We start from the raw sequence: 14,364 nt of genomic DNA, 5'->3' as shown, positions 1-14,364 counted from the left end.
GTATAAAAACTGGCCTCCATCCATGTTGCATTAAAACCAAGTAAACAATGTCCCTAATAGCTTTGAAATAAATAGGTGAACTATTTTAGAATTGGAAAGACTTGTAGGGTTGAATATTTCCTTATCTAGTTATTAAAATCGTCATGGAACCATCCCTCCCTCGTTTCTAAAATGTTCTATTCTACTCCTATACACTGAAATCACCTCCCCTATTTTTGATCCTATGGTCAATATTTCTCATGTCTTCTATATACATTCTCCTAGTTGGAACCTCATTTTTTCTTGGAGCTCCTTTACATACTTCTTCTTTTTTTTTTTTTTTTAAATTCTGCATAGGTGACCTACATCTGCCAACCCTGGGTATTTTCTGCCTAGTCACTCTCATCTCTCCACAAATCTCTAATTTCTCATCATTTTCCCACATCTGCTTACCAAAGTGTTAGGTGTGATTCATTTTAAGGGCAGTCTCTAGTTCTTGTGCCCTGTGACCCCCTTGCCCTCAAGTTCACCTTTGACATTCTCCCTTGATTTCCAGCTGTGCTCTCTCTTCAATTTCTGCTCTTATTGCTCCCTCATTCCTCTGTCTGAGCTCCATGGGATCACATTTCTTTGTCTCAGTTCTTGCTGTTGATTGTCAAAGCTGAAAATGTCTGTCCTTCCCAATATCTTACTTTTCATGCATTCATTTATGCCCAGATTCCTTTAACTTCAAGTACTCCCCAGACCTCTACCCAAATGAGACCTGACGTGCTCTTCTGTTTTCATATGGTTATCTTAAATTCAATAGTCCCTCACAGTGAGGGAAAGATAGACAGCCTTCAATGTTTAATCAGCAGAGAATAATGAATCCCAAAATCCCAGACAGCATTCACATGGCTGAATGAAATCCACTCTTGCCCAAACATAACATTGGAACATAATGTTTTATCACAGTCATCTCATTTTCTAAGTTTTCCACTTAAAAGTCACACCTGTTTTCCAACATTCCGGATTTCCAACATTCCAAACCCTTAGAACAATTAAGAACACAATTTTCTTCTCATTGGTGTTTATCCATTGTGTTGTCTCATGCTGTCTTTGCTTGTTTGGAATTGTTTCCCTTTAGCGAAAGCTCAGGGAGTGGAAATGACTTCCACAGTCTCCCAGTAGCCAGCAACGGAGCATGGTGTATCATCCATCCTGTGTCATAAGTATTTGTTGATGAATGACTGAAGAAATCTTCACAGCCCTTTCTGTCTTCCATTACAACTTTCATCACAACCTTTTCTCTTTTTCCATGACAACATGTGGCTTCTGTGGAATGATCCTCTTTACTTCATGCTATTTTTTTTGTTTGTTTTATTTGGTTTTTGGCAGTGAGAAGAATTAAACTTAGGGCCTTCTTCATTCTAGGCTAGCATTATACCACTGAGCCACATCTCCAGACCTTAAGAACAAGCTCTCAGATTACCCTCTTTCACTGTTAATTATTGATCCGTATCATACAGGGAGTTCATTAAACAACCTTTCTACGTCCTGTTTCCACCTATTCTGATTCATGCTGACCAGTCGTCTGGGTGCTAAACCAGCCCAGCCCTTCCTTCACAGTCTTGTATTTTCTCCTTCTCTTCTGTCCTATTTTACTCTTGTAAACACATATTCAAACTGTACCTTCTCTTCTACTCCAAAAACTTACCCACAATTTCTCTCCACAGCTCTCAATATTGTTATTTTTTCCCTTAAAGTTAGAATTTGATTACCCAGTCCCAGATTCATTTCTTAGCTCTTGAGTCTGAATCATTGACATCACATGCCTTTTGTGAGGATTATATAAGATATTCTCTTTTGTATTTGACTTACAAATAAAAGCCCTCTTACACTTGTCAGATATTGTTTATTGTTAAGTGTTTGTCTCTGTATGATATACAAAATAGTCAATGACCATGAACTATCACTTATAGTATAACTTTCTTTAGTTTCTAAAACCTTAATTTGTCCTTTATGAGAAGTCCTATGTATCTTGAGATCTAAATATGGAATTTGGGTTTTTAACTTTGGAAAAAAACAGAAAGAAGAGAAAGAAAATTATTGAAAGCTCTTCCAATTTTACCTCAATAGGGAACTTATCTGATAAAGGAAAGTTTCTCACTGGAAGTATGGACACCTACTAAAAATCATAAATATTGCCGATTAATTTCTTAGATGATCAAGTAATAAATTCGTGGAGGCCATGAGACTTTTTCATCCTCATATTCCCAGAATTAAGATGACTTCAGAAGCCTGGTTAACACTGATCCATCAAGAAATCCAGTTTTCATTTACAGATTCTTATTGTTCCCATCATGATGAAAACTGCCTGTAGTTTGGGAATAATTTACAGTGGCAAAGTGGAAAGCCAATAAGACTAAGCTGAACCTGGCTTCCCTTCCTCACCTGGAAGCTACCTTGACGTTCCTGCATCCTCTGGCAGCTTCAGATTATCCTGTGACTAAATTGCACCAATAGAATGTATTCCAAGTAGCCAGAGCTGTGACTGACACAAATTGATGTGTAAATATTGGCTAAGGGAACAAAGAAATAAAATAGAAGAAAGTGCTGTGTGACTTCTGTTACTCTTTGTAAACCTGCTGCCTTTTGGAACCATCAATCCAGCTTTGAAACCAGCCAAGTGACTACAGCTCACAAAGACAGAATCTGGCCACATTTTTCTCCTAGAAAACATCACATAGCATGCAATTAGGAGGCTGTAGGGCTATTGAAATATTCACATATTCTGTTGCTACAATCTAAAACAGACAGAGACTGACCGTATATATAAATAACTGGATATGACTATTCCGGTTACACTTTATATGTGAAAATAAAAATATGGGTCAGATTTGAGCGTAAGGCTATGAATTACTAATATCTGCATTCGAAGACTGAAAAGGAATATAATAGAAAAAAAGGAATCAGTGTAAGATACCATGAAAATAAGTCATGCCATCCACCTGAACTCTTCAGTATTAATGTGGAAGAGAAAGACTTAGCTTCTTCAAGCCATTGAGTTATGAGGATTCATTGTTAAAGAAAAGCTAATTAGCTAAGGCACACAGAATATATTAAAAACAAAGGACTAACTATATTCATTAATATCATTGATATTTTTTATGTTGTTATTTTTATTACTATTATTATTTTTGTGTAACAACCCTGAGACTGTCTGTGATTGAACATGAGGACATACCATGATAAAGATACTATGGTAAGCTTTAGTAAACAGTAACTTTTAACTCCCATGGCCTTTCAATGAGACATGTCAATAGCATTTTGACAAATGAAGAATAAAAACAAAAAAAACAAACAAAGGTTTATTGCCCCAGGAAATCATATTCCAAATCACAGAACTATGATCTGAGAACCTTGGTTCAAAGCCACCTTAGGCAGGAAAAATCCATGAGGTCCTTATCTCCTATTAACAACACACACACATACATACACACAAATAAAGCTGGAAATGGAGCTGTGACTCAAGTGGTAGAACACCAGCTGCGAAGGAAAAGGCTCAGGGAGAACACGCATGCCTTGAGATCAAACCCTAGTACAAATAAAAACCAACAATCGAAAAAACTAGAAGACACATTCATGTCTGTCGTATTCCAAAGACTTTGCTTGCTGTGACTTCTAGTGATGGTGACCCAAGATCACTTTCTTCATGTGATCATTAGTATATGCAAACTTAGTATGGACTCAAAGGAAAACTCATATACTAAAGGCCCACTAGGATTTGTAAATATCTCATGCCATAGCTCACACTGACGTTAAAAGCTGCTCATCTTCCTATGTCAGACTTCTGAAGGCTGGGGTGACAGAGGTATACCACTCCCTCCTTAGCCTAGATATTCTTTACATTCACCAAACGTGAATATTATAATCTGATCTCTAAAACAACTTTTCAATCATGGTTCATATCTTTGTTGCCATTCCACCAAAAGCTTCACCAAAACTTATGGAAACCTGTGAGAGGAATTTCTGGCTCCATACCACCCAGACTAGTGATCTGACCACCTAGAGCTTTTCATTTAAGTGAAATTGGTAATAAGCAATTCTCAATTCCACTCTAAATTGCATTTCCTTGGCTGCCTTAGCTACCTTGAGTATACTCATTAGTCACATGTAAATAGACACTACTTTGTAGAGTACAAATGCTGAAGAAAGTCCTACTGGATAAGGCTTCCTCCTGTACTGCTAGATTTGGTACTTTTATTGATCATGAAGATTCAAGCTCTCAAAACTTGACCTTTTGGGGAACCAGTTAGTTATTCCATCATTAACCTCCAGAGAAAACTGTCCCCCCGTGCCCAACCCGGCCATCCCTGGATTCCTTTATATAGATTCCCATTGGCTCTTTCCTTATTTTGTTCTCTTTTACTCCCTGCAGATATGGCCCTGACACATACATGTTGGGTGCCATTCCTCCAGTGCTAATTGCCTCTCAGCAGGATGGAGCCCCATACCCAATAGCATACAAGGCAAAGAAGGGAAAAGGAAAGGACCCAGACAATGTGAGGAATCTGTACTCCCCATGTGGAATCTGCACACCAACTGAATTTTCACACAGTCCAGCCGAACAATTCTCTAAACCAGCATGCTCCTCCAAATTTTTGTTTCTTTATTGTTCCTACTACAGTCTAGAAGAAAAGGAGAGTTCAACAACAACAAAAAATACCTTCCATCCACCTCAGTTTTTACTACAGTGTGTGTGAGTGTGTGTGTGTGTGTGTGTGTGTGTGTGTGTGTTTTCCTGCTCCTTAGAGAATGTAAAAATTCAGCTGAGCATCAAATGGTTTCCCCCAGACATTCTCAGCCACCCTCACACCCCTCTGTTATTTAAGAAGTCACAGCTCAGGAAACAGAAAAGTATGACTTTGTACAATGTTTTGGTTAAGGTTCAGTTCACTTTTTTTTTTTTTTGCCAGTCCTGGGCTTAAGCTCAGGGCCTGGACTTTATCAAGGCTAGAACTCTACCACTTGAGCCTCAGCACCATTTCCAGCTTTTTTCTATGTATGTGGTACCGAGGAATCGAACCCGGGTCTTTGTGCATGCTAGACAAGCAGTCTACCTCTAGGCCAGACTCCTGGCCCCGAGTTCACTTTTTTTTTTTTTTTAACACAGTCTGTAGAATTTATGAAGGTGGAAATATATGGAAAAGAATGAAAACAATAATTACTAGAATGAACAGCAGGAGTATTTTCTGTCATCCCTGCTTGCATTTTACAGTCACAGAGTAAATGTGATTCTCTACTCCTGTCTCTATAACAGGGTGCAGATCCAAAAATCAGCCTTAAATGCATGAGTTGTGGAAAAGGTGCTGAAATGCTGTGCTGTCCTCTCATGTGATTTTATTAATAATATACCTAATGATTAACTGAGATGGGAAATGTTAAATCCTCATGTCTCTCCCTCATCTTCAAGAATGAGCTTTCCCATGATGGAGGCATATTCGGAGACCAGCAGTTTTAGAGTTTACAGGATACAGAATTTATGTGAGTACAGCAGTACGGTTGTGGAATGCTAACCCCCTAAGTTAGAGAACTGGAGATTTTATACTAAGTGTTCATAAGACAATTAGGAAGTTGGGAGAACATATCTATACCTTCTTTTCCTTTTGGACCAAGTACTGGTCCAAAGAGTACTTTGTGATTGTAGATGGTGAATGGAATAGCTATTTGCCTTCCGGCATAAGAATGTACTTTCTTTGAGTTTCCTTTGGAGTTTTTCATTTTAAGATAAGCTCAAATATTGACAAAACAGGAGCCGAGATTAAAAGACACATAAAATGCATTAAGTGTGATACCAAAAGAAGAAGAAAGAAAAACCCAGGGGCCTCTTCCACAGAAAACAGCACCAAAAACATTTCTTAAGAAAACACCACTGTATTTCACTGAGTGCATCCAATGAAGTGGATGAAGTTGATAAATGGCTTGTAGAGCATGAGGATTATTTACCCTTCAATCCAAGGAACAAACCACCGAAAATGGATACCAAAACTTCCTTGGCATCCATTTTCTTCTATTGTATGTATGTATGTATGTATGTATGTATGTATGTATGTATGTATGTGTACATGTATGGTCCAGGAGGTCTCAAATTAATAGTTCAGGAGGTTGCAAAAAAAGATGTGATGTAATAAAATGAAGAACTACGCATATAAAAAGAACTATGTGTGTGTGTGTGTGTAAATACCCTTGGTAGTAGAGAATAAATGACCCATATATACCCTCATTGGATGTCTCTAGGACTCCCTGATTTTTTTCTCGTTAAGTGTTATATGGTTCATTAGCCAATTTTTAAATTTATCTGAGCCCAGTTCCACAAAACAACCATCAATGCAACTGGTGACAGAAGCAGGATCCAGGATTCAAATTATTGACATAGATCAATAGAGAATCATGTGCTATTCAGTTAATCTTAATTAATATGTTTAATGTAAAGGAAGGACTGAGTAAAATATTTACTATTCAGGTCCTTACCAGTTCAGCCAGTCAAATATTTACTGTCAAAGTCCAAGACTGGAATGAGCCAGGTGGCAATTCACAGTGTTCAATTCTGAGCTGAAGTCAGATCTCCGCAGTTTTCATTGTGCTTTGCTGTCCTGTGGCTCTTGGTGTTCCTGAAAACCAAGAAATCACTGAAGAATTTCCTGTGAATAAGCTATTATGCATAAATAAATGTTTAATTGAGGATGGGAAAACCACGCATGGAAATCTTTTAGGTTTGGAGAAAGTAAGAAAGAAGTGGGTTATTTTATTTTTAGTTTTTGGAACTCTTCCTTGTACTTCTCCCACTGAGCCCCACTGAGTTTTCAAAATAAAAACATATTCATTGTTGTAAGCAGCAAAGTTAGGCCATATATTTAAGCAATGTTCATATTAAGATGCATTTTATGTTTCTCAGAAAAAGGGTAGCATTTACTTTAGAGCTAGAGTACACTTTCTCTTAGGAGTAAATCACAGTCTTGAACTTTTGAGTGCGAATGGGATCTCAGCTTCCTTTTCGAGTACTTCTAAAAGATGAGTGGAAGAGGAAGAGTGGGAGAAAGGAATATGTAGTGTAACTCGAGATGACAAATTTTAAGAAGCAAAATGAGGGATCTTTGCTGGGTTTCCTGTTGTTATTTTCATTCTGCCTCCATTTTGATATTCCAAATGTCCGTTGTTTTTACCCCAAAAGCTATCCAAAGTAAATGAATACGTGGTGTTAGTTGCATCAGGATTTACACGTCTGAAATGATTAAGCTTTCAACACTTCCTAAGGATTTGTGACCTGGAGTCAGCTTCCTAATAAAACTGACCAAAACACCTAACCACAATTCATCTATTCCTCAGAGGAATATAAACAAAAGCTTTTGGAAGGAATATATCAGTCTTGCCATTTCTGCTAGGAAGATGGGGTCTTTTCCTGACACATATTTCTTGACTCTTCTAATGCTTTCAACTGCAGTGATGTGCTAAACAGAGAAAATCCATTCCCAGGGATTTCAGAGATTTGGGTCAAATGTCTTTTGGTAGTCATTCTAATCTTAAGGGTCTTTAAACAAAAGAGCTTTGTCTCAAAACATGAATCAGTTATTTCCTAAATTAGGAGAATGGTTTACCTTAGCTAAGACAGGAAGTTCTGTTATTAATGGCATTCATGATAGATCCACAAGCATTAAAACACTTGATATTGCACATAAATGCAAAAGAGAAATAAATCTGGTTGAGAACAAGGCAAATGTAATGAGTCCAATCTCTCTTCAATTCTGTAAATTGATAAAGAGTCCTCTTTGATGTCCCAAATTTTTATACTATTCATTAACTTTTCCTTAGTCCTTACATTGTTTTTTTCCAATTAAAAAATGCTTTATGTTTTATTTATCTTTAATTGCCAAGTATCTTTTTTTGAGGAATTGCACTAAAAATTCACTGGAAAATGCAAATAGAATAATGGAGGTGCACCTTAGCAAGATTTAAGAAAAAATAATAATCTGCACTGCTCATTGCAGTAATGGCTTACTTCTACTGGAGGCATTTGGCTGGAAAAACTTCAAATATCTTTGTGTTTAAAGAACACTGAAAAGGGTTAAGAAAAGTCAATATATGCTCACCATTATCAGAGAGCTTGTGTATGTTTACCGGCTTTCATCTCCACAGATTATTAGCTTCTTTAAGTAAGGGCACACAAAAGAATAAAAAAAGGATCATGGGTTAGTGGGGGAAATATTCTGGATTTGAGATTTTTTTCCCTTAATATTCCACTTTCTCCTTTCTGCTTTCTCTTTCTCTTTCCCTTTCCCTTTCTCTTTCACTTCCTCCTCCTTCTACTCCTCCTCCTCTTTTCTCCTACTCACCATCTTTCTCCGTTCTTCTTTCTTCTCTTCATTTCCCCTCCTCTTCCTCTTTCTCTTCCTCATCTTTCTCTTTTTTTTCTTTCTTTTTTTTGTTTTTTTTTGTTTTTGTGGGTCATGGGGCTTGAACTCTGGTTGGCGCTGTCACTGAGTTCTTCAGCTAAAAGCTACCGCCCTACCCGTGGGCCTGGGTGTTCTCCCTGAGCTCTTCAGCTCAAGGCTATCACCCTACCCTTGAGCCAAGCCCCACTTCCCGTTTTCTAGAGGTTAATTGGAAATAGGAGTCTTAGGTCCTTTTCTGCCCCAGCTGGCTTTGAACCTTGATCCTCAGATCTCAACCTCTTGAGTAGCTAGGATTACAGGCGTGAGCCACTCTGCCTTGCACTCTCCTTTCTTTTTTCTTATCTTTCTTTCTCCTTCACCTCCTCCTCTTTCTATTTCAAAGTGAAGGGAAAAAAAACTCTATGTAACAACAAATACAACCTTTTTTTTCAGTCAGATCACAAAATGAAATGCTTTTGTCTTGTTTTTGTAACAACAAAACAGATACAACCTGTGAGTTAAACCCCAAAACACCGGCAAAAAGTATTAATATGTAATAACAAAGACCCACCAGTCAATAAGAAAACAGCAAGTAATTCAGAAGGAAGATTAAAAAATATTTTTAAACATTTCATATAATAATAATTGAAAATTTAAAAATATGAAATTATATATATATATATTTTTTTTTGACAGTCCTGGGCTTAGGCTCAGGGCCTGAGCACTGTCCTTGGATTTTTCTCAAGGCTAGAACTCTACCACTTGAGCCTCAGCACCACTTCTGGCTTTTTCTAAGTATGTGGTACCATGGGATTGAACCCGGGTTTTCTTGCATGCTAGGCAAGCACTCTACCACTAGGCCAAACTCCCAGCCCATGAAATTATATTTAATTGAATGGGTAACCAGGGCAAGGAGAATCAAAGGAAAATAAAATGTTATTGCACAAGACAGCACAAGGAGCAGATAAAGTGGCATAAGCCCAGGCAGATAGCTAGTGCCACATGAGCTCATGCACATGTGGAATCTAAAACCCTTAATTATGTAGGTGCAGACGGAAGTGTGGTGACGATGAGAGGCAGGCAGCCGCGTGGCTGGTGTGGTGTAGGGGGGTGGGCTGTGTGAAATCCAAAGATGTGAAACCACAGCTAGAATAGATGGACCAGCTCAAGAGGTCTCTTGATCTCTTGGCAGCCACAATCAGCGAAGATGCATTGCCTTGTAGAAAAGTCTGGAAAGATGTTCAGGGTTCTCATCTTCACAATAACTGCAGAAGTCACTAGGTTGATTGAACCAAGCATATAGATGTTACATAAATATATACAAGGTATGATATATGTAAGTGCTATATGTATATACATATATATGTATGATACATATATGCATGTGTGTGGTGTGTGCAGGTATCTACCTTGCATATAGATTTATATACATTCCTCCATGTATTTAACACATACTGGTATATCAGGATCCTATGGTAGCTCTCCTTGGTTTTCATTTCTTAAAGAATCCCTATAGTGATCCACATATTCACTGGACTAATTTCTTCTCCCTTTCCCACCCTTCCCTGCCCCCATTCATCCCTCCACCCTCACAGGCATTTGTTCATATTTGTTTTCTTGATGGTGTCCATTCTGAATGGGGTGAGATACAATCTCAGTGTTGTTTGAATTTCCTTTTCCCTTACTGCTACAGATGCTGAACAATCTCTCATTTATTTCTTTTGCAAACTGTCTGTTCAATTCATTTCCTCACAAACCAGATTATTTGTTTCTGTGGTATTTCATTTGTCTCTTTTTATTTACCTATTGCCTCCTGAATAACTTGCAAACATTTTCTCCCTGCTTTTGGTGTTGCTGGGATATGAACTGTTCGTTGATTCTTGGTTTTACTTTACGAGAAACAACTTTCCCAGAAGTTACTGCCTATACATGTATATTCAAGTGAAATACTCTTTTTCTGAGATAATTTCACAGTTTCATACAGTAAGATACTTTTGGCCAATGGACTGAGTGATGTACAACTTGAGAGTAGGTATCTAGTTTCAGTCTTCAACTACCTTTTGTCCTCTGCCTCACTTTCCCTGCACAGTACCTTGTCTTTAGGCCCACCATGCCGTGATTTCAGAAAACCTTTTTATTCTACTGATAATTCTTTCCATTATTACATGCTGATTAGCCAGTGAACTTGAGGATCTCCACTCTGCATGAACAACATGGACTAAAATCAATAGCTTCCTAGATGTAAAAGATACCATAAACCATGCCATACCATACTATTGCTGCAAACACTGCTAATCAGCATGTTTAGTACCCACCAGTCAACATGTAGCTATCTCTCAGCATTTACTCAAGTTCTTAAATTAAAAAAAACAAACATATAAATTAGTTTTCCTTTCCCAAGAAAGTATATCCAGGACTCACTATTTTTCATTTGGAAGAAGTTTCTACATCACATTCATCAGGTGCTATCTATGATATCTTCTCCTATGGAATTTCACCTAGAGTTGGGATATTCTTTGGGGTGCTGAGCAATCAGAAGGCTTATCACATGATCAGTTATATAAGATGAGAGTTAAGATATCATCACACACAATCTTCATTCAAAGCTTTCGAAAGCCAGAGTGGTCATTCTCTATCATGAAGACTGTAATTAGATATACTATATAATTACATATGGAATTATACAATAGCTGTTTATATGCAATTGTCCTCTGTAACATAGACTATATGGTAATATATTCATCACTCACACAAATACATGTACATAGGACTGATTTTAAACTCAAAACCCTTATTAATCTTCCCTTCATCAAAGAAAAGTGATGTTGCTTTCCAGAAAACATAAGAAAACTGTCTGTATAGTTCATTGATTTATTAGAAAACCAGTTCAGGAATCATCTAGCTTTGTTTTCTTTCTCTTTATGTTCAGTGCTCCATTTTCTCTTCCAAAAATCTGATCCAAGAGCTGAATACAGAAGTTGTCTTTTTCTTTTTAATTTGGGAAATTTCATTTTTCTCCCTCTCAGCATTTCTTTCATGTTCTTTAAATCTTCCATTGAAATGCAATCTGGTAAGAGTCCATTATGAAAACTTAAATTATTCCATCAAAATATGAAGACATCGAGTTCCTCACCTTTTCAATAATATCTAATGTTCATCTCTGTCTGGAGGGTTAACAAAAATCCACTCTTCAGTAGCCTAATTTCCTCCTTCACAGAGAGCTGCCTTCTTGGTAACAGCCATTCATCCTTCTCATCCATTCCTATTAGTCGTTCCTTGCTTTTGAATTCGATCACTGAATCCTATTAGGGAAATGACTGCCTGCTTTGAATGTCTTAATCCCCGGAGGCTGGTCAAACCCTCCCCACATCCAACAGGAAGGAGAAAGGAACAAAGAAGAGAGAAATCTGAGCACTCTACTTTTCTTCACCTCTCTTTCGACTGCTGTAGATGTATCATTTTGCACAAATAAAAATCAAATGGTCCATGTTCCTATTCGCTTTGCCAGTGGAACCCATTCAATCAATTATGAATATCCACATCATATTTTAGCTACTAATAACCCAAATTCATGTAGTGCTGAAAGAATACAGGGCTTTCCTTTGGTGCTGTTTTCCTTCCTAATGTGAAAAAAAAAATCAGATTAAATGTTCAAGTACCCTTTCTACCTCCTCTTGAAAGACCGGAAGCCATTCTTTTAAGTCAAGCACCATTATGCTTTTGTGATGGATTAAAAAATCAGAGCAGTTTAGTTCTTTTTAACCAATTTCCTAGAAGTTGTGGAAGACTGATAAAAGGGAATCTCAAGAGTGAGAACTGGCATTACCCCAAAACTTCAGTTGCTTCCATTTGTGAGATGCACTCAAACTTGCAGGACCTCTGCTCTTCCTTCAAAGGGGGTTATTTAATTACGTGATGACCTTAAAGAGATAGGCTTTATTTTAAAGAATACCAAAAATACAATGGCGATTCTCCATCTGTGTATCTGGATTTCTGCTCTCTTGAGCATTCTTGAGTCGCCAATGTCAGCTCATCTTCACATCAGTGGGCAGATCATCTGTATATCTCTTCTATTCAAATCCGAGAACTAGATCACTCTAGATTTGTAACACATTGATATTATCCCATTTGGTTACTGTTCTTTATCCTGAGCCTAGTAACTGGTCTATGTTAAACAGCCAAAGTCCCATTTTCCCAGGATAATTCATAGTCAATTCTGTACAAATAAGTAAATACAAACTTAGAAGCAATATGTTTTATATAAGGAGAGGCAAGGAAGAGACGAACAACAGAGACAAAGAGGAAAGGAGAAAGATAGATAAAAAGAAGATGAGATGCTGACCTAGGATTTTACTACCTTGTTGTTTTCTTTTCTCATGTCATCTATTTTTTCCATATTAAATTAGTTCTTAACCAAGACAGAAATGTCTACTCAAGCAAATGAACTTTCCCTCCCCGGTCCTTCTGCTATGGTTTGAAGCTGTCCCCCAAAAGCTCACGTGCTAATGTGTCATTTTCCTAGATGTGTGTGCTGATGGTACTGAGAGAGGGACCTTGAAGCACTGAGGAGGCCAGGAAGGCTCAGCCCTGATGAAGAGAGGAAGGCCTTCATTGCCTGCCTGATGAAATCTTCAAGAACTGGATTTGCCCAGCAGTGAATTTTACCCCCAAACCGATCTGCAGTTTCTGCACTCTTCTTCTCTTGATGCGCTGATACTAGCCACCTCTCAGGAAAAGCACCCTAAGCAGGCAGGTGACAGAACCTTGATGTTAGTCTTCCTAGCATCCAGATTTGTAGGAAATAAATTTCTTTCCTTTATAGTCAGTCTATGGGTATTTTGTGATAGTACCAGTAGGCAGACCAGGTCCCCTTCTGACACCCCCAGAGCATCACATGGTTGTATCCCCAGCCTCTATCATCCCCAGCCTGTACTCCTTTGCTTCCTCATTTCACTATACTGCCAGGATAGAATTCATCCATTAAGAATTCTTTTGGTATATCTCCTTTCTCTCTCAAAGTTCCATATTTCTTCTCCTTGCCTCCTCCTCCTCTTCCTCCTCCTCCTCTTCCTCCTCCTCCTCCTCCTCACCCTCCTCCTCCTCCTCCACCACCACCACCTCTTCCTCCTTCTTGTCACTTACAGGGTTTGAACTCAGTGCTCCCATTTGTTTCTTCGCTCACACCTGGTGCCCCCTCACCTGAGTCATCCAGTCTGCCTGGCATTGTTGGAGCAGATTACCCTAGGGACAGCAGTGTCATCTTATTAAAAGAGCCCATATTAATGATAAGGTTCAGGCCCTCAATGTTAGATCATTTAAAAGCAGCAGCTGTGAAAGTTTTGTTTGCTCAATGATTTTGAAGTAGAGTCTGAAAATACCACTGCTCTGCCTTCTCATTGTACTAACATAGAAACACACATAAAGTTTCAGGTACAGGTTGTTCCATTCTTCCTAGCATTCCCTCCTTTTTTTCCTTCTCAGGAAAATCTATTGTCTGATGTGGCATTCATGCCGTTTTCCTGTTTGAAGATATTTGATGGTAGCTGTTATTTATTTGAATGTGGTCAAATTGCTTTTTATCCTGTCATTCTAATTCATCATGGCCTACCAGGCTGCAACATAATTTTTAGAATCTTCTTCCATGTGTTTTTACCATGTTAATGCATGTCTATATACTTGAGCAATTTGAACCACATTCACATCTTTGTTTCGGGACCTATATGCCTCAGATTCCTTGTCTTGCATTTTTATGTATAACAGTTTCTCAGTCCTTCAGTACTTAAATCAGTAGCCAGTTACTAGTTTTATATGCGTTTTATCTGCAAAGCTACAAAAATAACAAAGGAATTGAAGACTGATTGAACATTATTTCAAAGTGAAGAGAAACACATTCTGAAAATCAACTAAATATACACACCAACCGAATTTGGAAATAGATATGGAGAAAAAACAACCCACAACCTGTTTGATGATA

The sequence above is a fragment of the Megascapheus bottae genome, chromosome 17 (assembly GCF_031878675.1).
Source record: "Megascapheus bottae isolate mThoBot1 chromosome 17, mThoBot2.hap1, whole genome shotgun sequence".
Lineage (NCBI taxonomy): Eukaryota > Metazoa > Chordata > Mammalia > Rodentia > Geomyidae > Megascapheus > Megascapheus bottae.
The sequence above is the reverse complement of the archived record's forward strand: the minus strand, read 5'-3'. Positions refer to the sequence as shown.